Genomic DNA, 23,944 nt, shown 5'->3' on the forward strand with positions numbered 1-23,944 from the left:
ACATGTGCAGTGGTGGGGAGCGATCTTTAACCCTGTTTTGACAAAGGCACAGGAAGCAGCCGGCAGGGATGGATGGAGTGAGGTTCCTCACAGGGACATTGCTTTATACTGCCTTGGGAAACTCTGGTGTGCTCTCCCAGACAGTGCTGTAACCCTGCGCTTCTCTGCCTCGCACCATGGCTCTCGAATGAGCAGCTCAGTCTCTAGTCTGGCTGTCAGCCTTGTTCGCAGTTGGTTGCACGCTCGCCTAGGTCAAAAGGATTCAAATTCACAAATACACACAGATCAGGACTTTGAACTCAACATAGTCTGGGCTAACAGTACAGTACAGTGCTGGGGGAAGCGCTCCCACATGAAACGCTAAGTTGAGATCCAATCTATCTGTCCAGGTGGATGTTAAAGCTTCACGTGGCACATCTGTGATCAACTGGTTAGACTCCGGCAGTTACCCCCAACGCACACTCTGGGCTCCCCAAGCCTTGGCTCTTGGCAGCCAAGAAGTGGACCAAGAGCGAAACCTTCACACAGTCTAAGCTGACACTCTAATGCAGGGCTTGGGGTGTTGCTGGATTGTCAGAGGCACCGTCCTTTGCACGGGACGTTAAACCGAGGTCCCGTCTGCCTGTTCAGGTGGATGTTAAAGATCCTATTGCACGATTCAAAAACAGAAGGGAGTTTCTCTCTCCTGGTGTCCTGGCTAACAATCCCCCAAATACAATTGGTCACTCAACTCCATGGCTATTTGTGGGACACTGCTGTGCACAAATTGGCTGCTGCGTTTCGTCCACAAAATACACAAATACCCATTTTGAGATGTCTCAATGATGTGATTAGGCGCTATATCAAGTACAGACATGCTTTCCTTCGCAAGGCGAGTGCTCTAACCACTACGCTGCTGGACTCCACAGCAAGTGTCAGTGCGGCAAATCGCTGACTGTAAACCCTCAACGCTGCTATAACATGCACTGATTCACAACAGTTTAAAATCACGTCTTGTTTTATAAACCAACAATTTACTTTCTTCTTCTGAGCAACAGAACCCACCCGAGGATGAGGCGACCATCAGACAGCCAGCTAATGGCTCCTTTGAATTGCTTTCAAAAGAAAACCAGCTGGGATGAAATAATCACAGAAATTCACAGAGAGAGAGAGAGAGAGAAAATAGAAAATAGACTTTTACTTTATTCCCGGGGGGAGTGGGGAGAGGGGGGGAGGAGGTTTAAAAAGGAAAGAAAGACACCAGGGGAAAGCCATTGCTCTTTGAAAACCTCCTTCTCTGTAAAGTAGAACTCAGGCAGCTAATTGTGCCGTCTCTATACAAAGCAGGATTAGGTCTCTCTAAAGCTCAGTTTGTGAAACCAAGATTGGGTTCGCTTTGAATCGAGGTCGATTCCTAAAGGAATGCAATCTCTCAGGCCCCCAGTCAGGCTGTGTAGTGGGTGGCAGGACACTGACTTGCCTGGATCCCAGCACTTAAGTGTTTATTCATTACCGCAGCAAGGAATAAGAGGCTGGACAAGTCACGTTGAGCGATCTGTCCTGGACTATTAATGCATTTCAACTCCAGGGCCGTTCCCAGAGGTGCAATTTTCTCTTGTTATCGCCAGCGAGGTTGGGAAACAAATAACTGCACATAATACGTTTGGGAATTTCCTGTGAGACCAGCTGCGGATTTGTGGCAAATGCAGATTTCCCAGCTGTAGCATGAATGGAGCTTAAGTGCTTAAGCCTCGGCCAGTGTGACATTTCACGAGCGCCACTGAACAGTGGACATTGAGCTGCGGAAAGCAAGCTGGACTGTTCTGGAACAAGTTATTTCCAAAAGATGCTCACTTCCATGTGACCACTACAAATGGTCATACGCAACAAGAGGAAGATTCCTACGGGGTGTCTACAAAGTCCTGTTACCCCTGGGTAGCAGAAAGTGGAAGCAGGAAGTGTTGATCCTTTCAAGAGGAAATAATATCTCTGGATACAGTATATAGTTTGGGGCACGACATGTGCAAGCGACTGCCAGGATGGTGGAAGGTGAACTGGATAGACCTTGGTCTTCTTTCGTCTAGCAATTCTTAAGTTCCTATGTGTTCAGGATTGTTATCTGCTATTAAAATGATTGCGCTCACTCACACCAAACCTCTGGATGTCTAAATACAGTTAAACACTTGTACTGAATACAATTAAGTACTTCTATATATAAATATCATCTTTCTTCCACGTTTCAGTTGTTGGTCAGTGCACTGTAGAAAAAAAATGTAAGGGTAACAAGACTTTGTGGATATACTGTTCAATACTCCAATCCAATCAAATAACTGTTGAAAGGATCCATCATTGTAACAAAGATTGTTGCAGTATTGACATGCTACCACTAGATGTCGCCACCACTTTTACTGAACACAATTAATTTGCCTACAAATAATAATCCTTGCATTTGATATAGGGCCTTATCATGTCTTTGAGACGTCTCAAAGGGCTTCACAAAACAGACTCTAGAGTGTAGTGACTGTATATTTTGTGTGTGAAACGTAGTCACTACACTTTACAGAAAAGCGCTTTGAGACTTCCTCCCAAGATCAAAGCTGCTCCATCAATGCAACGATTATTTATTTGTTTTCTTATGTCTGTAAATCCCTGAAGTGCAGTCCTTAAATATTTACAGAGAGTGCCTAAAAAACAGTACATACTTAGCATGGTGTGAACTGATTATCACAGATGTGAGGCCCTCAGGGAATAAATCTCACACGTATATGCACAAACACACACATGCGCACTCGTGTTTGGTCTGTTTGCACTTTCAACACAATCATCCATTCGGGATCGGTCCATGTGTGAGTGGCTTGCATATGTGGTATTCTCAGTCTGGTTTGGACGCTCTTAAGCATGGCGATGGGTTTTCGCGTATTGCAGAGCCCCCAAAAAACTGTTGTTGCACTAATTTGTACAGCACTGGATTCCTGAGTACTTGGAAGAATTGTCCTTTAAGAATACAATGAACCACATCCCATGTGGGTCCTGTAGCTCAGTGGTTAGAGCACTCGCCTCACAAGCGAGAGGACTTGTGTTTGATCGCTGTGCGGGGTAAAACCTTAGGCAAATTTCCTTACTCCAAACACTTCTGTAAATAGGAACTCGGTTGCCAGTCAATTGGCAGATCGCTTTCCAAGGATAATAATTCCTTCCAAAATCAATCAATCAATAAATTGGTCACTCGAACCACGACTGTTTGTGGGACGCTGCTGTGCGCAATTGGCTGCCGTGTTTCGCCCACAAAATATACAGTCAATTCACTTTGCGGTATATTCTGTGAAGCGCTTTGAAACATGTCAACGATGTGAGAAAGAGCTATATCAAATGCAAGGATTATCATTATTATCCCAGTTCATTTCACATCCACAGGTAAAACTCTCCCTGGAACTATCTAAAAAGACAGTGAGTGAGTGAGTGAAGTGAGTGAGTGGGAGAGAGGTTAGTCCTGCAGGGGTTAACCTTTTTCTGCCGCAGTGCAATGTTAAGAAGCTGAACTAATTATACTAACGAATGAAAAGGACTTGAGTGGGGGCAGAGTAGGATCTCTTAAACGTGTTGGGGGTTGGGGGTGGGGGGAAGAAACCCCTCCAGCCTCACCACCCACACTCCCTCCCCACAACAGCTCACTGAACAAAGCAAATGAACTGAAGAGAGAATAGAGTGCACAAAGCCCTGGCTACAGCCAATCCATCATACACTCTGCACAAACACCTCTCTGCCTCCTCTCTGCTCCTCAATCCCATTTACAAACAGGAGCCTAACCCCCACTGTATTATTTCACTGTAACCTCACAGGCACTTTATACCCACAGCAGCTTTGCCACCAGCATAGACCCCCACAGACAAGAGAAGAAGTTATTTTTTTATTCAAAAAAACACAGCAAATCAAAAAGTCTCACAAATTTGGACATGGGACTTAAAATGCCATGGATTCAAAAAAGAGTTTTTTTCTCTTTCCCCCCCCCCCCCCCCCCCTCACCCTTCCCTTCCAAAAAAAATACACAATTGGATCTTTAAAGGTCTTTTTTTTAAAAAACGAAACTGGTTAGAATGAGTCACACAGATGCAGCAGTTGATTTGAAGTAGTCCAGGTTTTTTAAAAAAAAGAAATTCGATTAAGATGAGAATCACAACGATGTAACATGCACCTCCCCCCAAATCCATCCCCATATACAGTCAAAAGGTTTAAGATTGATTAAAATAAGATTTGCAGTGTAAAGCAACACTTAGCAAACACCCCCCCCCCCCCAAAAAAAAACTACTTGTCAATTTCACAGGGAAGATTTCAACAGCAAAACTGTTACTTTTTCCCCAAAATATTATTATTTAGGGGAAAAGTATTTTGGGGAAAAAGAATAATATTGTTATTCATAATAATAACAATAATCATTGCACTTCGACTCTAACCTAGAGTTTTGCAAGTTCTCATGTCCTCTCTCTCTGTGTCTCTGTCTGTGTCTCTCTCTCTCTCTCAGCCCAGTACACTGGCACACATCCCTGTTGGCTCACTTACCATTGCTCGCCTCCTCCATGGTCTCTCTCTCTCTCTCCTTCTCCCTGTGTCGGAATATCCACCACTGCACTTCAAAGGGGAAATGTGTCCCTTTTCTTTCCTCTCTTGTTTGTTTTCAAACATGCAACTGTAGCTGAGACCTTTCTATGTGCTTCCAGCACCGAACCCTCAGCACTAATGTACTGCTATATGTCCTCAGTGGCTGATGCTAACTGGAAGCTCACGCCTCTTTGCCAGAATCTCTGTGTATGTCAGTGCTGAGAGCCTGTGTTGCAAGTCCAACCCTCTCTATCTCTCTCTTTCTCTCTCTCCTTCCAGTTACTGGCCTGGGGGTGGGCTGTGCACTTTGAGAATCTGACTGCAGTTTGTGGAAGCTGTGTATCTCTCGTGTCCCCTCTCCCAGCCCGATTTGTTTTAATATATATATATAAAAAAACACACAAATTTCCTGAGATTTAATCAGAACAGCCTTCCCCACAGCTCTACATCTGCAGTCAAGGCTTTCCAAACAGTTCCCACACGCACAAACACACACAGACCCCAACCCTCTTACCCGGGTTTGCAAAAGTCAAGATGCCAAGAGAACAATACAATCTTCATTCGAAATATTGTGAAATGGTTGGGCAAACTACACAGTCACTCCACTTTACAATACATCCTGTGAAGAGCTTTGAGATGTCTCAACGACGTGATAAGGCGCTATATCGAATGCAATTATCATTATTAAATGCAACGGCCACTGTTTGCACACAGCAAAGTCCACAAACAGCCAACCTTTTATGTCCATCTTACATTTTAAAATGCCTCTCCGGATCCAGTGTGAAATGTAGTGACTGTGTATTTTGTGGACAAACGCAGCAGCTAATTTGGGCACAGCAATCATCCACAAACAGCCATGGAGTGAGTGACCAATTTTATTTGGGGGATTGTCAGCCAGGACACTGGGAGAAACTCCCTTCTCTTTTCAAACAGCACCGTTGTGTTTTTTTAACATCCACCTGAATAAGTCGAAGGGATCTCAGATTAATGTCTCATTCGAAGGCCGGCACGTCCGACAATACAGTGCTCCCCCAGCACTGCCTGGAGCATCAACGCTATATACAGTATCCAATCCTAGTTTGCATTGCTACTGTGCCAACAACCAGTGACTTGCTATTACACAGCAACTTTCCCAGAGGATGTGTATCTCAAAGAGCTTCAGAGGCATTCAGGAGCAGGAAGGAGAGGGTGGGGAATTTAAGGTTGTTGACCAAAGACCTGATCAAAGAGTTAGATTTTTAAGAGCAGTTTGAAGGCACGGAGAGAAGGAGCGAGGCAAAGGCACTTTGGGAAAAAGAGTTCCTCAGGGCAGAGGATGGTGGAGTGAGGAGCTAGCAGTAAAGGGAGGAGTGAATGGGTGGGAGAACAAGAATGGAGACGAGGGTGAGAAAGTAAAGGAGATTGTGGAATACCCTAGCGGGTAGTGTCATCGCCTCGCAAACAAGAGGACTTCTGTTTACCCAGCAGTAAGTAGGAACTCGGTTGTTAATCGATTGGTGAATCACTTTCCGGGGGTAATAATCACTCCAAAAAAATCATTTGGTCACTCAATCCACGATCGCTTGTGGGACACTGCTGTGCGCAATTGGTGACCACATTTCACCCACGAAATATGCAGTCAATTCACATTACAGTATATTCTGTGAAGCGCTGTGCGATGTCTCAATGACATGATAAGGCGCTGTATCAAATGCAAGGATTATTATTGTTGTTATTATGCGGGAAATTGGGAGATGGAATTTCCAAGGCTGAAGCTATTGATCTCTGGTGCAGTGCTGGGGGGGAAGGGGAAGCTTCACATGACCAGCCTGACTGACCAACTTGTTGTCTCAGCATTTGTGGTGATTTCAGTGTGGTCATATATACAATACAAAATTACAGTTGTATCGCTCCTTTCACGTCAGGAGGACGTCCCAAGGCGCTGGACGGTCAGGGATTTGGACCCGAGCATGGAGGGAGGTGGGTTGGGATAAGGGAGGATGGAGGGCAGGGAGGGATGGAGGGTTGAAGAGGAGGGACTTGAGAGGCAATAGGCAACAGGAGGGCAGGGGCATGTGCTGGATAAATGCAATTTTATTTTGTTGTCAAACCAATTTCCAGACCTTTGGCTTCTTTGGAGAAATAGGGCCCATTATCGACGACGTGATAAGGCACTATATCGAATGCAAGGAATATTATTATTATTATTGTTGATTATTGTTGATGGAGCAGAGCTTGACAAATGCCTTGGTTGGTCTCAGTTAGGAAGCGGGAATTAAATCAGCCTCAGATGAAGGTGGAGTTTGGAAGATGTTTGGGATGACTGGGTCGGGGGGAATTTAACACCCGTTGAATGGCATTTACATCCCTCCCCCCCGAGCTCCCACCCTCCACTCCCTCAGGAAGAAATTCCAGGCAAAAGGCAGGATATCCAAGCCAATCCTCACCTCGTTCATTTCCTTCCATTGTTTGTTCGCTGGGAGGTGGGCGGCAGAGCGAGGTGTCCCCATGAAACATGCCTGAGACCTTACTCTACATGACCTGCTTACTCACCAACCCACTACCCGCTGCTCAACTGCCTCCTGCATGTCCCTCGTGTCCTCCGTTCCACCATCTTTGCCCCAACACTCTGGAACGCTCCCTCAATTCCTCATCCTTTCCCCCTCCTTCCCCATCTCCTGGTCGTGCCTGAAGTCCTTCCTCTTCGATCGTGCCTACGGTCACCTCCCCCCGGCTCGGAGTCAGGCTCCGCCATTGTGAAGTCATCACCAATAACTTTCTCTTTCTGATACCCATTCGGCAAACACGCTCATTTTGAATAACAACTTGCGTTTACACAGCGCCCGCTCATGTAGAGACATGTCTCGGAGCGCTTCAAAAGGTGGGGTCAGAGGCCGAGCGAGGGAGAACGGAGGGTGGGGGGAGGGTCACGATCGAACAGCTAGGGTTTAAAGACAGATCGAGAGATAGATAAATTGTCCAGGGCAATCTCCCATTAGCTCCTTAACGTTTGCAGGCAGCTATCGTCATCTGAAAGGCTGTTTGCCTGCCAGTGTTTGGTGATGTTAACTGTTAAATGGTCAGCAACACTGGACTGTGTAACAAGGGGCAGAGGAAGCTATAATAATAGTAATCCTGCATTTGATCGAGCACTTTACCATGTCGTTAAGACATCTCAAAGTGCTTCACAGGATATAATGTAAAATGAATTGACTATTTTTGTGGGCGAAGCACAGCAGCCAAATGCACACAGCAGTGTCCTATATACAGGCGTGAATTAAGTGAGCAATTTTTTGGTCAAGGATTATTACCCCTGAAAAAGGATCGACTAACAACCGGGTTCCTACTTACCGCTGGGTATACGGAGGCGGGTGGAGTAAGGCAACTTGCCTAAGGTTTTGCTCTATCTGGGAATTTAACCCAGGTCCTCTGGCTAACCACTACGCAAATGTGCCCGTCCCTGGCTGGTGGAGCAGCCATTTTGGTTTGCCCTCACACGCATACACACGCACACATGCACCTCCCTCCCAAAACCGATCTCAGCTTCCGTGCAGAGATGTCGCTTGGCAAACCCAACAGAGGCTATAAAGGGTGCCCGATACATCGTTTATCCTGTCGTAAACTTCAAAAATACAAAAGTTTTTGAAACAAAAGTTAGAAAACAGCTAAATAGGAAATGTCATATAAAATGCGGTCAGACCTGATTTCCCATTCCCCCCCCCCCCCCCCCCGCCATCTTTGGCATGTTTGCCTACAACCAGATGATGTCATGAAACACTATTGCCATGGTTACAGCTCTTGAAAGTGCGCCAGAGAGAAAAAAAATCCTCAATTGTGGTTGGTTCGAAGTTACAGAAAAAGAGATTTTTCCCCCCCCCACCCCCCCATACGTTAAGACAAAAGGCCGGAAATTTCAAACCACATTATTAAAGATTCTCTGGGAATAAAAACAGAATTGGAAGCCATGGGACGGAAGCTTTGATCCTTTCATCCCCACTGTTCAGTGTATTTTCTGAGGCTTAGAGTAATGTTCACTTGCTTGGTTTTTAACAACCACACTTTCACTTACATGTTATAGCACTTACGAAGCCTCCACAGCCTTGCTCCTCCTGACTTCTGTCACCTGCTAACTCTACACCAACCTCCCCGCTCCCTCCGCTAGACGGGCACTGGCCCGCTCCATGTCCCCCCCACCCCCTCCCGTCCGGCCCATTAGACCCATCGTTTCTGTGCTGGGTCTTTTAAGGGTGAAAGTATTCATATCACGGGTGCGAAAGAGGTCACTGAGCCCTGAATCTCAGGGAGTTGTTGTTGAGTATGGCTTGGTTTTGTGCTGGCTTCACCACAATCATCGTAACGTTAACCTCAGAATAAAACGTCACATATAAAATGGGAGCGAAGATGATAGCATCCCTTACAACACTGAGTTCATATGCTCGCTGGCCCAGGATGGAATGGGGGGGGGGGGGGGGGGTGGGGAGGCAGGGGAGATGTGCAGATTAAAGAGAGGAGATATAAGCAACACCTCCTAGCTTCACACAGGGCTTTATCTGCCGTTTGGTCAATGAGTCTCTCTGGTCTGTCAGCTTGGCTTTGTCCAAAATCATGGGAGCTTTCAGTGCTTCATTTCCTCTGCCTTCTCACAGTGATCTCTGCTCTCTGCCATTAATCTTCTTCCTGCTCCAACCCTTTGTCACCGGGCTCTCTCCTGGATTCCCGGAGCTCCGATAAGATCTGCAATAACAGAGCTGCCACTACGTCCTTTCAGCCTCGCTTCATGTCAAAAGAAATGGAACGAGACAGAGAGAGAGAGAGAGAGAGAGAGAGAGCGAGACAGAGAGAGAAATTTTCTCTTAAACCTTTGGGTCGCTTGCTTTCAACAAGGCAATAGTCACCACAGGTGGGCTTGCTTACTGCTGTTTTCAAGATCCTCACGCTCGTTTTCAAATCCCTTCATGCTCCGGCACCTCCTTACCTCTCCGACCTGCTTACTGTCCAACCCACTACCTGTTGCCTCCGCTCGACTGCCTCCTGCATGTCCCTCGGGTCCCCCGTTCCACAATCAGTGGCCGCACTTTCAGCCACTGCGCCCCTGAAACTCTAGAACATTCTTCCTCGATCCCTCCACCTTGCCCCTTCCTCCCCCATCTTCAGGTCGCGCCTGAAGACCTTCCGCACAGACGAGACCGCAGTTTTAACGTCTCATCCGAAGGAAGGCACCTCCGAGAATACAGCGCTCCCCCAGCACCGCAATGGAGTGTCAGCTGAGACTGTGAGCTCAAAGACCCCGATGTGGGACTTGAGCGCACACGAGAGCTGAAAGCTAAAACAGGAGGAATGGGCTGATCATGCTCTCTGCCATTTAATCTTCCTGCTGCAGGATATAGTTCGGGACATGACTTGTGAATATGATTGCCAGGATGGTGGAAGGCGAACCGGATGGACCTTGGTCTTCTTTCGTCCAGCAATCCTTTTGGTCTTGCGCATTTTGAACGAGAGATCTTTACGTCTGCGCCCCTCCCCCCATGATGTCTCTTTCTGAAACTCCTGCCCACGGTGCCTCGTTCTTCACTAAGCTAATCCGTTTATCCCGGTTGGCTGCCTCGCTCCCAGGGGTCAGGCACCTGTCATTCCAGGAACACGGATCTTGCCTGATGGAAGCAAGATCTCCCAAGAGCGACTCCAGCCAACGATCAGCTCCCGAGGCAAACTGAATTCAAAGTTCTTCTGCACCCCCATCCGGGTTTCTAACATGGCTCTCGTTTCTGTACATCCCAAAGGAATCCCCCGCCCACCCCCCCGACACATAAATAAACACACTCATTCACACCCGCGCGCGCGCACACACACTCCCGCGCACACACATACATGCCCGCGCACACACATACATGCCCGCGCACACACATACATGCCCACGCACACACATACATGCCCGCGCACACACATACATGCCCGCGCACACACATACATGCCCGCGCACACACATACATGCCCGCGCACACACATACATGCCCGCGCACACACATACATGCCCGCGCACACACATACATGCCCGCGCACACACATACATGCCCGCGCACACACATACATGCCCGCGCACACACATACATGCCCGCGCACACACATACATGCCCGCGCACACACATACATGCCCGCGCACACACATACATGCCCGCGCACACACATACATGCCCGCGCACACACATACATGCCCGCGCACACACACTCCCGCAAGTGCCTCAAAGAAGGCACCCACTAGAACTCCATCCTGCAGTCCCTCCACCTCGCCCTCTCCCTTGCCTCTTTCAAGACCTGTTTCAGGACCCTCTTCTTCGACCGTGCCTTTGGTCACCCTCCTTCCCCCCCCCACTGTCCTCCACCCTCCCCGATCCCGACCCCCAGCTCAAGTCCGAAACATTGATTGTCCAGCGCCTTTGGGACGACCTCCCGACGTGAAAGGCGCTATACAAATGTCATTTTGTTGTTGTTGAAAGCACTGCTGCCGAGTGTAGTGACTGAGCATCTGTCAGGCAAATGTGCCTGCATGGCTTCCAGAGCATACAACTACATTGACTTGCATTGATATAGCGCCCTTCATGCAGGATAGTATCTCAGTGCACTTGATAAGCTAGGACAGGAGAGTTGGCTGAAGTGACCTCTCTCTCAAGGAACTTCTAAAGCACTTGGCTTGAGGCGATGTTGTGTGAAGCTAACATGCAGTTAACAATCTCCCCACTGCCTCCCCTCACCCCTCACCTCCTCGTCTTTGGCTTTCTCTTCAAGCTGGTGTTTATTTTCCTGTTTAGGTGGTTGCCCTGGAGCCTGATCAGTGCATCAGTCAGGCCGCAAACTTTAACACAACTTTAGGAGCAGGTTATGTATCGGATCATGTTTCTGAAGTGCGACTGATCCCCCGAAACCATGGTGATGAGAGGCAGAGCCAAGGAGATGGAAAGCTGGCAGGAATGCCAGGTGGCAGGTTGGGGGTGGGGGGGATGGAGGTCAAGAGAAAGGCTACATCATAATATAATTTTGTCCACAAAATATACAGACAATTTACTTTTCAGTATATTCTGTGAAGCGCTTTGGGACATCTCAAAGACGTGTTAAGTTGTTATATCAAATACAAGGATTATTCTTATTCTTATACTATAGAACTCCATGTAGGAACTTTGAGCTCACATTTGAACTATGTTTCAACCCAGATCCCGTCTACCTGTTCAGATTGATTTTAAACATCCTGCGGCACAACTGGGAAAGAGAAGGAAGTTTCACAAGGAATCTTGGCTTCCTCCTCCCCCACTCCGTACGCTATCTAGCCCAGGGGCAACACCAACCTGGATAAGAAAAGGTTAACCCATCGCAGGCCAGCCCTGGTTTGCATGCCTTAGATTCACGCTGGAACCAAACAAGTTCTAAGAGGCGGAGCGGACAGGCTGAGACACACCACCCACCAGGTGTTTGACTGTAACCTCAGGGTGATTCCTCTTCACAGTAAGTGCTCGATCAGAGCAAGGCTCCCGAACACGTTTCACTTCTCATTCACAGCAGCACAAGCCAGGAGGGGTCAGGGTCAGAGACTGCACACAGAGCAGAGCGTGAGGCAATGGAGACGGGGCCCTGGCATCGCGTGGCAGGATTGGTGAGAGTAGGGAATGAGTTACATGTCCTCTCACTCGCTGCACTCTCTCCTTATATTACCTTGACACCTGCTCAATGAATCCAAACATAACCGCACGCACGCGCACACAGACACACACAACAACAACTTGGATTTATATAGCGCCCTCCACGCCGGAGGGCGTTTCAGAGCGCTTCACAGTAACGGATCCCGGGACCGAGCCGGGGGAAGGGGAGGAAGGTGACTAAAGGCGCGGTCGAAAATAAAGGTCTTTAGCCGAGACCTGAAAATAGGAAGAGAGTGGGTGAGGGGAAGGGAGTGAGGAAGGCAGTTCCAGAGCCTTGCGGCGTAGTGGCTGAAGGCACGGCTGCCGATGGTGGAGCGGAGGATTCGGGGGACGAGGAGGAGGCCAGATCCGGTGGAGCAAAGGCAACGGGCACTGCTGTGAGGAGAGAGGTCAGAGAGGTAGGGTTGTGCAGAGGAGTGGAGGGATTTGAAGACAAAAGTGAGGATCTTGATCGATCCTCTCTGGGTCCGTGCAGTCTGGCAAGGACTGGGGTAATCGGGGAGCGGAGTTTGGTACGGTACACACAGTGCGAGGGTGAGTGTAAGAGAGTATAGGAGAGTGAATGCGTGAGACCAAGCGAGAGTGAGTGAGTGAGTGAGCAAGTGAGCGAGCGAGCGAGTGAGTGAAAAAGAGTGAGTATAAGAGAGTATGTGAGAGTAGTATGAGAGAGCAAGTGTGGTTGAGAGTGAGCGAGTTGCAGTGTCAATCTCAGCGTCTGATGTCCAGCCTTGCGTGGGGCTCCCTCTCGTGGCCTGACTGAGAAGACATCAGACCAGACCCTTTGGCCAAAAGGATCAGGAGGCAAAAGGAAGGACCCCAAGGTCCCAAAGAAGTTGCCTGTGTGAATAAGTTTTTAATGTGAATGGTTTTTAGTTGATTGGTGGATCGCTTTCCACAGCTAATAATCCCTCCAAAAAAAAATTTGGTCACTCAATCCACGACTGTTTGTAGGACACTGCTGCTGTGTGAATGGCTGCCGCATTTCACCTACAAAATATAGTCAATCCACTTTACAGTATGTTCTGTGAAGCACTTTGTGAGGTCTCAACGAAGTGGTAAGGCGCTGTATCAAGGATTACTTCTTACTCTTATTATTATAGCTTGTGTCTCAAATCCAAGTTGATTGGAAGTGAACGATCTCCATTACAACTCTTTTAAGATTGTGGGCTGTTACGCATGCTATTTCTTAACAGGATTCCTTAATGCCGGTGACCGGAAGCACGGCATGCTCCCTGGGAAAATTCTGCTCCCATGGCATTTACTTCTGGAATGGGCTTGTTGGGAGTCAACAGGAATTCCAATGTTAAGGAAATCTGTTACGAAATAGTGCAGATTACTATTTCAGACAGTCCTGATATCCAGCAAGAAAGGGTCTCTGATTATAATGATTCTATTATAAACCTTGCATTTTCCCCTCCCAAGGACGTCTCAAAGTGCTTCGCGTCATGTCCTGTAAGATGTACCAACTGTGCATTTTGTGGGCACAGCAACGTCCCACAAAAGAGCCATGAAGCAAATGACCAATTTTATCTGAGGGATTGTTGGCCAGGAGATGGAGAGAGAGAAACTCCCTTCTCTTTTCGAGTAGTGCCATGGGATGTTTAACATCCACCTGAACAGGCACTGAAGGGACGTCTCATCCGAAGGACAGCAACTGTTTAGCAATGCAGTGTTCCCCCAACACTGTGCTGGGGATTTAGCCTCGACTGTAAGTGAGTAATCTAGGTCCAAGTTTTTTCTTTTGGCCATCAGTTTCCAAGCATGTTAGTTACTTCAGCCCCCAGCACCCCACCCCCAACCTCACCATCTACTTTGCCCATTGTCACTAGGCGTTAAACGATAGGCCTTGAAAAGTAGGGAAACCCCATCTGGCCAGCAGATGCCAGTTGAGCCATGTGATAATCACTGCGATTAGCCATTTGCTCTACTTCACCTTGGAGAGCGAGGCTGAAGCTTTTCTTGTGGCGTACAGAAGTGTTACCACAACACCAAACAGTTTCACAGGGAGCAACAGCGACTTGCATTTATGTAGCACCCTTCACACTGGGCGAAATTTATATCGTCGCAGAGCACTTACAGACACGTGTCACCACAACACCAAATAGTCTCAGAGGGCGAACCTCGTACAGGTGTGTAAAACATTAAACGGCCTTCAAAAAAGTAAACTCATATCAATACTTTAGGATGCAAGATGGCAGCAGAACAAGAGCACACAGGTTCAGAGTTGTAAAAGGGCAATCACACACACAAAATACTCAGTCGCTATTACTACACTTTAAAGTAAATGCTGTGAAGCATTTTCGGACATCTTTCCAACCTTAAAGGCGCTGTATCAAATGTAAACATTTATTATCATTTTATGGGGAAATTTCCACGTGTAGGTGGCATGCCTAGTGGAACTCTCAGTCTGGTTTGGATACTCTTAAGTGTGGTGATGGTTTTCCGCACGTCTCAGATACCCGACCAACCAAAATAGACAATATACCGTATTCACCAACAAGGACAACCAGACAGATCCTGATAGATCATTGGGTGGGTGTGGGGGGGAATGAGCAATGAACTCTGGATAAATTAAGGTGAAATATTAGCTTGGATAAATCACTGTTATCGACCGCCATGAAGCAATAAAAACCACAAAGATGGTACCTTTCTCCTACCTCTTCCATTTGCGTTCTGCAACTTTCTTGTCAGGTGCTAATCCTTCACAGAGACAGTTCTGTGCACAGCACATTGGTCACAATCTGGTGAGATTACAGAACATACTGTATTACCAGAGAGCATCTAATAGCAGAGTGCAAGAAAAGCACTGAGCTGAGGAGACCAGTCCTGCCTCCGTTTAAACAGTGCGGACGCAATGATAATATTAATGCACAATTACTCCACTTTACAGTATATTCTGGGAAGCGCTTTGAGATGTCCTGATGACGTGATAAGGCACTATATCAAATGCAAAGATTATTTGTGGAGTCCTGTAGCTCAGTGGGTAGAGCACTCGCTTAGCACGCGAGAGACCTGAGTTCAATTACAGGCAGAGGGCGAAACCTTGGGCAAGTTTCCTTACTCCACACAGAGCCTAATAATAATCCCTCCAAAACAAAAAACAATAATAAATTAGTCATTTTCAATCTACGACTGCTTGTGGGACATTGCTGTGCGCAATTGGCTGCAGCGTTCGCCCACAAATATACAGTCAATTCACTTTACAGTGTGTTCTGTGAAACGCTTTGGGACGTCCTCCCGACGTGAAAAGCGCTACATCAAATGCAAGGATTATTATTATTATTATTAAAGATTATTATTGTATAATGAATATACAGTAGGTACATATAATGGTAACAAATGATACATACATGATATACAATATAAATATATATATGATGATAATCCAGGTAATTCAGGCTAGAGTTCCCTAAAATAAGGAACAAACTGGATCAGTGCAATGCTCCCGAACCACACACACTTCCACCAACCCCAGTCAGTCGTGTGACTGATCACTGTTGGGAATTCATATAAACACGCTGTAAATTTCCGCGCCAGCGAATTGCCGGTACATCAGGCGATCGTTAATTACATCAGGACATAAATAAAGGCAACACAATTCACAGCGCTCAACCACACAAAGAATCTTGATATATTAACATGCACACCACAGTCGATCAGTACACAATCCCCAGTGATATCCTGGGCTGGCGCTCACATCCATGCGTTATTGTTCACCAAAGGGAGATTTCATTTTTATTATTATTGTCTTTGCACAGCTGGGCTCACAAAGGAGACATGGCAATGTGACTGAGTGCTGCATGATGGATTGCTCCATCTGTCTGCAGAATATTACTCTTCCCCCACCACTCTCCCACCCCGATATTGCCGACATCATCACATTGTCACGTAGTGTCAGTCGGGCTCAGTGGTAGCGCTCTCACCTCTGAATCAGAAGGCTGCGGGTTCAAGTCTCGCCTCAAGTGAATTTGACTGTATATTTGTGGGCGAAACGCGGCAGCCAATTGCGCACAGCAGTGTCCCACAAACAGTCGTGGATTGAATAACCAAATTCTTTTCTTTTTTGGAGGGATTGTTCTCCATGGAAAAGCGATCCACCAATCAACTAACAATCAGCTTCTTACTTACTGCTAGGTAAACAGAGGCGTGTGGAGTAAGGAAACTTGCCCAACATTTCGCCCGGCCTGGGAATCGAATGCAGGTCTCTCACTTGCAAGACGAGTGCTCTAACCACTGAGCTACAGGACTCCACAATGAAGTGCACAAATGGCAGTGTGCTCACCAATAATAAATTGGTGTTATGTCAACTTGGCTCAACTGGTAGCATTCTCACCCTGGGTCAGGAAGTTGCAATTTGAAGCCCCACATTGGGGTCTTTGATCTCACGGTCTAGTGCGATGCTCCAACACAGTGCTGGGGGGGGGGGCGGTGAGAGTGCTGCATAATCGAAGGCACAATTCTTCGATGAGACGCTAAACCCGAACACTAAATCTGTTCAGGTGAGTGCTAAAAACCCCGTAGTGCTATTCAAATAGAGAAAGGAGTTTCTCCTGGTGTCCTGACCGATAATTTCCCCCAATAAGAATTTATCATGGCCGTTTGTGGGACATTGCTGTACACAAATTGGCTGCCTACAAAATACATGGTCGCTGCACCACAGAAACCTAGTGGGATGCTTTTGAGATATTTGACGTTACAGGCGCAGTATAAAAAATTAATAATATCATACATCTTTATGATGGAAAGGTTCTGTGAAGTTCCTCCCTGCCCTGAGGCTAGACCAAGCAAGACCTTTCTCACCATTCATCACATCCAACATTATTTATCTACCATCAGTCACATTCCTCAGCGTGACATTTGTAAGTTCCTGACAGGTCAGGGAGCATCAAAGTTCCACACAACCTGCCATTGTCTCTACCTACAATTACTCGATAACTGAGAGATCAGCCCAGGCCCTGGAGGCAGTTATCGAGGAGATGGACGAAGCTGGTTAGACAGATCTGATGCGAATAAGGTGAGGTCCTTTGGTATTGAAAAGAGAAGGAATTAAACAGCATGTTTCACTTCGGGAGGACATCTCAATGTGCTTTGCATTGCTAGATAGGAACCCAAGCTGGGGGTGGGAGCCAGTGGGTGTGGGAAATGGGGCGACAAGAAAGATGACCAAAAGCCCGGTCAAAGAGATACATTTTGAGATGAGTCTTAAAAGAGGGGAGGGAGGGAGAGAGTCAAATAGACTCTGGGATGGAGTTTCAGAGATTGGGGCAGAATGGCTGAAAGTCTGACCATTGATGGTGAGGCAGATGTGGGGGGAAGGGAGTGGGGGGCACATGAAGCAGGCCAGTGCTGAAGAAAGGCAACAGGCCAGTGTGGGTTTGGAGGAGGTCACAGAAGAAGGGCGGAGCGAGACCGTGGAGTTGTCTGAACTCAATCCACAGGAGCCAGTGGAGCCAAATGAGCCTGAGATGGAATGAAATATGGAAAGCAAAGCCAACAATATCTCAGTTTGGAGCTCCTTTTGTCTATGACTACACATCCTCCTGTGATGCCAGCAGCAACCTGATGACCTGGAAACACTGACAAGCAGCCATTTGTAGACTGTCACCGTTTATAACGCGGGGTGTGATTTTATGCACCCAAACAACCAGTTAGTAACTTAGTCCTGTAGCGTAGTGGTTAGCGCACTCGCCTCACAAGTGATAGGATCTGGGTTCGATTCCTGGACAGGGTGAATCCTTAGGCAAGTTTCCTTATTTCACACGCCTCTATTTACCCAACAGTACGTAGGAACCCAGTCAATTTGCGGATCACCTTTCCGGGGGTAATAATCCCTTAAAAAGATAATAAATTGGTCACTCAATCCACGCCAGTTTGTGGGACGCTACTGTGCGCAAACTGCTGCCACGTTTCATCCACAAAATATACAGTGAATTCACTTTACAGTATATTCTGTGAAGCACTTTGAGACGTTTCGAAGACGTGATAAGGCGCCATATCAAATGCAAGGACTATAATTATTATCAGCACGAAATAAAATGTAATTCAATCTTCAAATCGACTAAAACTGCGTTCATAATTTGTTGCCATTCCTGGGCTTGTAAACTTGGTTACATCAAGGCTAGGAGATGACCTTGAGATACTGAATGCCCTGCTCATGGTCAGGCCTTGTTTAAACAGAACTGCAAACACACCCTTGTGTGTTCGAAAGACGCCCAGCTTACTTAGGAGGGGTGCAGCCCGCCTTGCCCAGCTTACTTAGGAGGGGTGCAGCCCGCCTTGCCCAGCTTACTTAGGAGGGGTGCAGCCTGCTATACCCAGCTGCATTGTCGGCCCTTTACGAGATTGTGCCATTACAGAGACATTGAAGGGGCAGTCTGGGCTCCTCTGTGAGGCATTAACTGGCTAAGCACTCTGCCCCCCCCCCCCCCCCCCCCCCGGCACTGACATCCTGACTACACTGACCACAAAGACTCAACCACCATCAGCTTTTCAAAGCGTGTCTCGGATCAGGACACAAGACTTTTCTTTCCCCCCAACCGCCTTCCCCATCTGCAGGTTGCATCTGAAGACCATCCCCTTCGACCGTGCCCACAATTACCTACCCCAGAGTGTGCGCTGGAGTCTAACCAGTTAAAACGGCAAAGCTCGCCATTGAGAGCACTGTCTGGCAAGCTTTCCCGCTGCTTCTCCAGTTTGGACCACTCTACCCATTCGTGCTTTGGCTTACAGGGTTAACAGGAGTTGAATGGGAGGAGGCCCTAGCCCCAGTGACTGGTCAAAGGCAATGATAGGTGTAACGTCCCCACTTAAGCTAGAGAACTGAGCAGGCAGGAAGCCAGACAGTTCTGGGGATCAGGGTGTGGGACATGATGTCTGTGGTTGGCAGAAACCTGAGCCAAGGTCACCATCCCGTACGGGCAACAGGACAACAACCACCACAAATTATAGCGCCTTTCATATTGGGAGGACATCCCAAGGCACTGGACAGTCAGGGATTTCGACCCAAGCTGGGGACTGGGATCAGGAAGTGCGGATAGCAGAGAGGGTGGGGGTAGGAGTGTGGGGGTAGGAGGGTGACCGAAGGCGTGGTCGAAGAGGAGAATCGTGAGACAGACTTTGAAGGAGGCGAGGGAGGGGGCCACGCGAAGGGTCTGTGGGTTGGAGTTCCAAAGGGTGGGGGCAGAGAGGTTGAAGGCCTTTCCCCGCTGATGCCCAGCCAGGCATGCAAGAGGCCGGAGCCTGCTGAGTGGAGGGAGCGGACAAGTCTATATGGAGTTAGCAGGTCACAGGAAGACCGTGGAGGATTTTTGAAGATAGCGAACCATTAAATGCTAAACTACTTTTCTTTAACCATTCAACCCCCTCCCCAACCACCCTCCCCTGCCAACCCCTCACCCTCTCCCCCCAGGCCTGCATTGATCGATGCTTACATGCGTGGTCACATTCTCACGACTTTGCCTTTAATAGAAGGCAAGAGCTCGTCAGCTGAAAAACACTTCATTGTTCTTCAGAACAAGTTCCCCGCTGGCAGCACGAACCAGCACTTGCTGCACAGTCAGACAGTCACGCTGATCAAGTCCCCCAGGCTCCCAGGTACTTAGACCCACTTGTCACTGGGACATCTGAGAGCGAGCCACCCCGTCTTAACAACAACTTTATAATAATAATAATCCTTGCATTTGATATAGCTTCTTATCACGTCGTCGAGACCCTTCAAAGTGCTTCACCAAATATACTGTAAAGTGAATTGACTGTAAAGTTTGTGGATGAAACGCAGCAGCCAACTACGCACAGCAGTGTCTCGCAAGCAGTCGCGAATTTTTTTTTTTAGAAGGAGTTATTACCCCAGACAGCGATCAACTAACAACCGGGTTCCTACTTGCTGCTAGGTAAACAGAGGCGTGTTCAGTAAGGAAACTTGCCTGAGCTTTCACCCTGCTCAGGAATCAAACCCAGGTCCTCTCGCTTGTGAGGCGAATGCTCTAACCACTAAGCTACAGGACTCCCCAACTTTGTACAACAATCAAATGACAACTTTTTAACAATCATTTAAAAAAAAACTTACATTTGATACAGCGTCTTTCATGCCAGGAGGACATCTCAAAGGGCCTCACAGGATATTATTGTAAAGGGCAGTGACTGGACTGTGCATTTTGTAGGTGGATTCAGCGGCTGGTCTGCGCACATCGATCTCTCCGCAAACAGCCGTGAAGTGAACAACCTTTACTTTACAACAGCAACTTCATACAGCTCCTCCCGCATAGGAGCTACAAGCAGAAGAACGTTCCAGGGTTTTGTGGCTGCTGTCCAATTGGCAAGCAAGCGCAACATAAACTACTCGCTGGCAGGCCAGAGAAGGGATACAGTCAAGGGCACTCTCTGATAGGGAGGCAGCGAGCAAACATTGCTCAGTCTAGGGCCTAAACGTCTAGAGACAAAACGTGCTCAGAGATATGTGTCCCAGAGAAGGTGTGGCCATTAGGGTACACAGCTATGTGGTTTTAGCTGGTTAGACTCCAGCAGTTACGCCAACGCACACTCTGGGTTCCCCAAGTCTTGGCTCTTGCCAACTTGCGCCTAATACTTTCTGTGAATTAGGTGAGCAGGATTAGTCCCTCCAGGGAGAGAGAGCGCTTTCCATTCCAACAATCTACCTCTGGGATCTCCATGTGTAGGTGGGATGTATGTAATTCTCAGCTTGGTTTGGATACTCTTAAGCATGGCGATGGGTTTCCGCGTGTGTCAGACACCCAGCTGATCAAAAAAAAAGTTTAGAGGGCAAGTCCATTCCTCCAATACTCCACGGTGATGATACGTGGGTAACTTTCTCTGGCTGAGTGTTATGTGATGCTACTATTACGTGTGGGTCCAAGGTGACGTATTTTGAACTGTGTCAAGACTGGCCTTGTACGATCTGGGGAAAATGTCACAATGTTCGATCTATCGATTGTGATGGTTGACATTGTTGCGCTTCTCAACTGCGCTCTTCCTACTGTTTGAAACAATACACTCAGCTTAGGTGCCAGCCCGGCTCACGCTCTCACTCTCGCCTCTGGTCCAGAAGGTTGTGGATTCAAGCCCCCACATTGGGATTTTGAGATCACGAAGCGCTGGTGGGGGTTATGCTGCATGGTCAGAGGCGCTATCCCTCATATGAGACACTTAAACTAAGCTCTCGCTGCTTCTTCAGACGTGCGGAGTAAGGAAACTTGCCTAAGGTTTCTCCCTGCCTGGGAATTGAACGCGGGTCCTCTCGCTTGCGAGGGGAGAGGTCTAACCATGACCCTTGTCTAATTTCGCTTGCATCACAGTTTAAGTTGTTTGCCGTAAAGTAAATATGTTACGGAAATCTGGGTGCATCAGGAGGTCGCTGAGGGAGCTTCTACACTTGGCCACAGATCAGAGAGTTGGCAATATTTTACTTGATTGTTGAAGAAAAGCCAAATACATTATTGTAAAATCACTAATGGAAGCCTTGAAGCACACTCTACAATAAAAACAGCTGCCTGTGTCGGAGGGGTAGTGGGGGTGGTTGAATGGAATAGAATTAATCCATCTGCAAAGCTGTTTGCTAAGGAATTGTAGCTTCTACTTTTCTCTACATAGCACGGAAACAGCCCTGGTAAAAGTCACTGATGACATTCTGAACATCTGTGATCAGGGCTCCCTCTGCCTCCTTGTCCTCCTTGACCTCTCTGCCGCTTTCGACACTGTCGACCACTCTATCCTCATACACCGCCTCTCCTCTTTACTTAATCTCAGGCTCTGGCAACATCAACCTCCATGGTTGCACACTTCAACTCGCCAAGCCAGTCAGGAACCTGGGTGTCTTGTTCGACCCTCAACTGTCTTTTCTTCCCTACATCCAAGCCATGACCCGCTCTGCCTTCTCTCACCTCCGTAACATCGCCCAACTCCGCCACTACCTCAACCCTCAGGCCGCTGAAACTCTTGTTCATGCCTTCATCACCTCCAGGCTCAACTATGGAAACTCCCCGCTTGTCGGCCTTCCCAACTCCTCCCTCCACAGGCTGCAGATAATCCAGACCTCTGCAGCCCGTGTCCTCTCCCGCACCAAACTCTGTGGCCCCATCTCCCCCATTCTCGCCCGACTCCATTGGCTCTCTATCCTTCAGAGGATCCAATTCAAGATCCTGGTCCTCACCTACAAAGCCCTCCATGGCCTCGCCCCAGCCTACCTCTGTGACTTCCTAACCCTCCACCAACCTGCTCGCTCCCTCCGCTCAGCCGGCTCTGGCCTGCTCCATGTCCCCCGACCCACCCGCCCCACCATTGATGGGAGAGCCTTCAGCCACTCTGCCCCCAACCTCTGGAATTCCATCTCCCAATCACTCCGCCTCGGCCCCTCCTTAGCCTCCTTCAAGTTCCTGTCTCAAGACCCTCCTCTTTGACCATGCCATTGGTCACCCCCTTCCCCTCCCCTCCCTTCTCCCCCCTGAGCCCAGCTCGGGTCTGAAATGCTGTACACTGTCCAGCGCCTTGGGACGTCCTCCTGACATGAAAGGCGCTATACAAATGTAATCTTGTTGTTGTTTTTGTTTCTTAATTATTTCTCACTGTTCAGTTTTACCTCCTCAGCTTTGAAGCCAACTTACTCTCGCCCTGAGAAACTGATCCATCCTTCATATGAGACATTAAACAGAGGTCCCGACTGCCTGTTCAGGTGCATATTAAAGATAACGGCGCAATTTGAAACGAGAAGGGAGTTTCTCCCTATATTGCAGTCCCAGTTGCACCGATGAGTATAGGAACTATGTTTCACATTATTATAATAATAATCCTTCCAGTTGATATTGCGCTTGATATCACGTTTTCGAGACATCTCAAAGCGCTTCACGAAATATACTGTGAAGTAAATTGACTGTATACTTTTGCAGGTGATATAATAAATATATTATTATTATTTCTTTTAAACAATCCTATTGATTCTGTCTCTACAACTCTCTGGGGGCAGAACAAGTCTCTGTGGAAAGAAACTCTTCCTGACCTCAGTTCCTGGCTGTCTTTGTGAAGCTTTCCAACCCACCACGCACTCCCCCCCCCCACCGGAATGGCTTGTCCAGCATTGCTGACAGGATGGGACCCAGGGTCCCGAGGAGGTGACGCAGACCACCACCCATCCCGAGCGGGTTTCCTGATGAAAGGATAGCTTTGCTGTAGCAGCCAAGAGCAGCTCTTGTCCTGAGAGGTAATCGCCTGAACTAGTTACAACACACAATAAACCTTTGATCTCCGTCATTGATCTGATTATATAACAATAACAAATTTCATTTACACAGCACCTTTCATGTCAGGAGGATGACCCAAGGCGCTGAACAGTCAAGGGTTTGTACTTGAGCTGGGGTTTGGAATCACGAGGGTCCCTACAAGACCATCACCCCCACCACCCCAACATGCTGTATTTAATCCTAATAACATTCCTTACATTTGGGACACACCATTCACAGCAGGGCATGTCTCAAAGCACTTTCCAGGGTTTAATAATAATAATAATCCTTGCATTTGATACAGCGTCATATCACATCGTTGAGACATCTCAAAGCGCTTCACAGAATATACTGTAAAGTGAATTGACTATATTTTGTGGGCGAGATGCGGCAGCCCATCGCACACAGCAGTGTCCCACAAACAGTTATGATGTAAGTAACCAAATTATTATTATTTCTTTGAAGGATTATCCC

The 23,944-nt window shown here is 47.7% G+C and overlaps 1 protein-coding gene across 2 annotated transcripts in view; it reads right to left on the reverse strand.

Moving 5' to 3' along the window:
- The window catches only part of lzts2a (leucine zipper, putative tumor suppressor 2a), a 40,895-nt gene extending 20,569 nt beyond the window's left edge, over positions 1-20,326 (reverse strand). Inside the window, exons 1-2 of one of the 2 annotated variants that reach the window (XM_007903633.2) lie at positions 20,308-20,326; positions 14,900-14,983 (exon numbers count right to left, since the gene is read on the reverse strand). The gene's annotated coding sequence lies outside the window, so the exon portion shown is untranslated. Of the gene's footprint in view, positions 1-4,536; positions 5,094-14,899; positions 14,984-20,307 lie in introns of those variants that run through there. The other variant, XM_007903634.2, reaches the window with a different exon arrangement.
- Between the last annotated feature and the right edge of the window lie 3,618 nt (positions 20,327-23,944).

Source organism: Callorhinchus milii, unplaced genomic scaffold (genome assembly GCF_018977255.1).
Source record: "Callorhinchus milii isolate IMCB2004 unplaced genomic scaffold, IMCB_Cmil_1.0 Scaffold7, whole genome shotgun sequence".
Lineage (NCBI taxonomy): Eukaryota > Metazoa > Chordata > Chondrichthyes > Chimaeriformes > Callorhinchidae > Callorhinchus > Callorhinchus milii.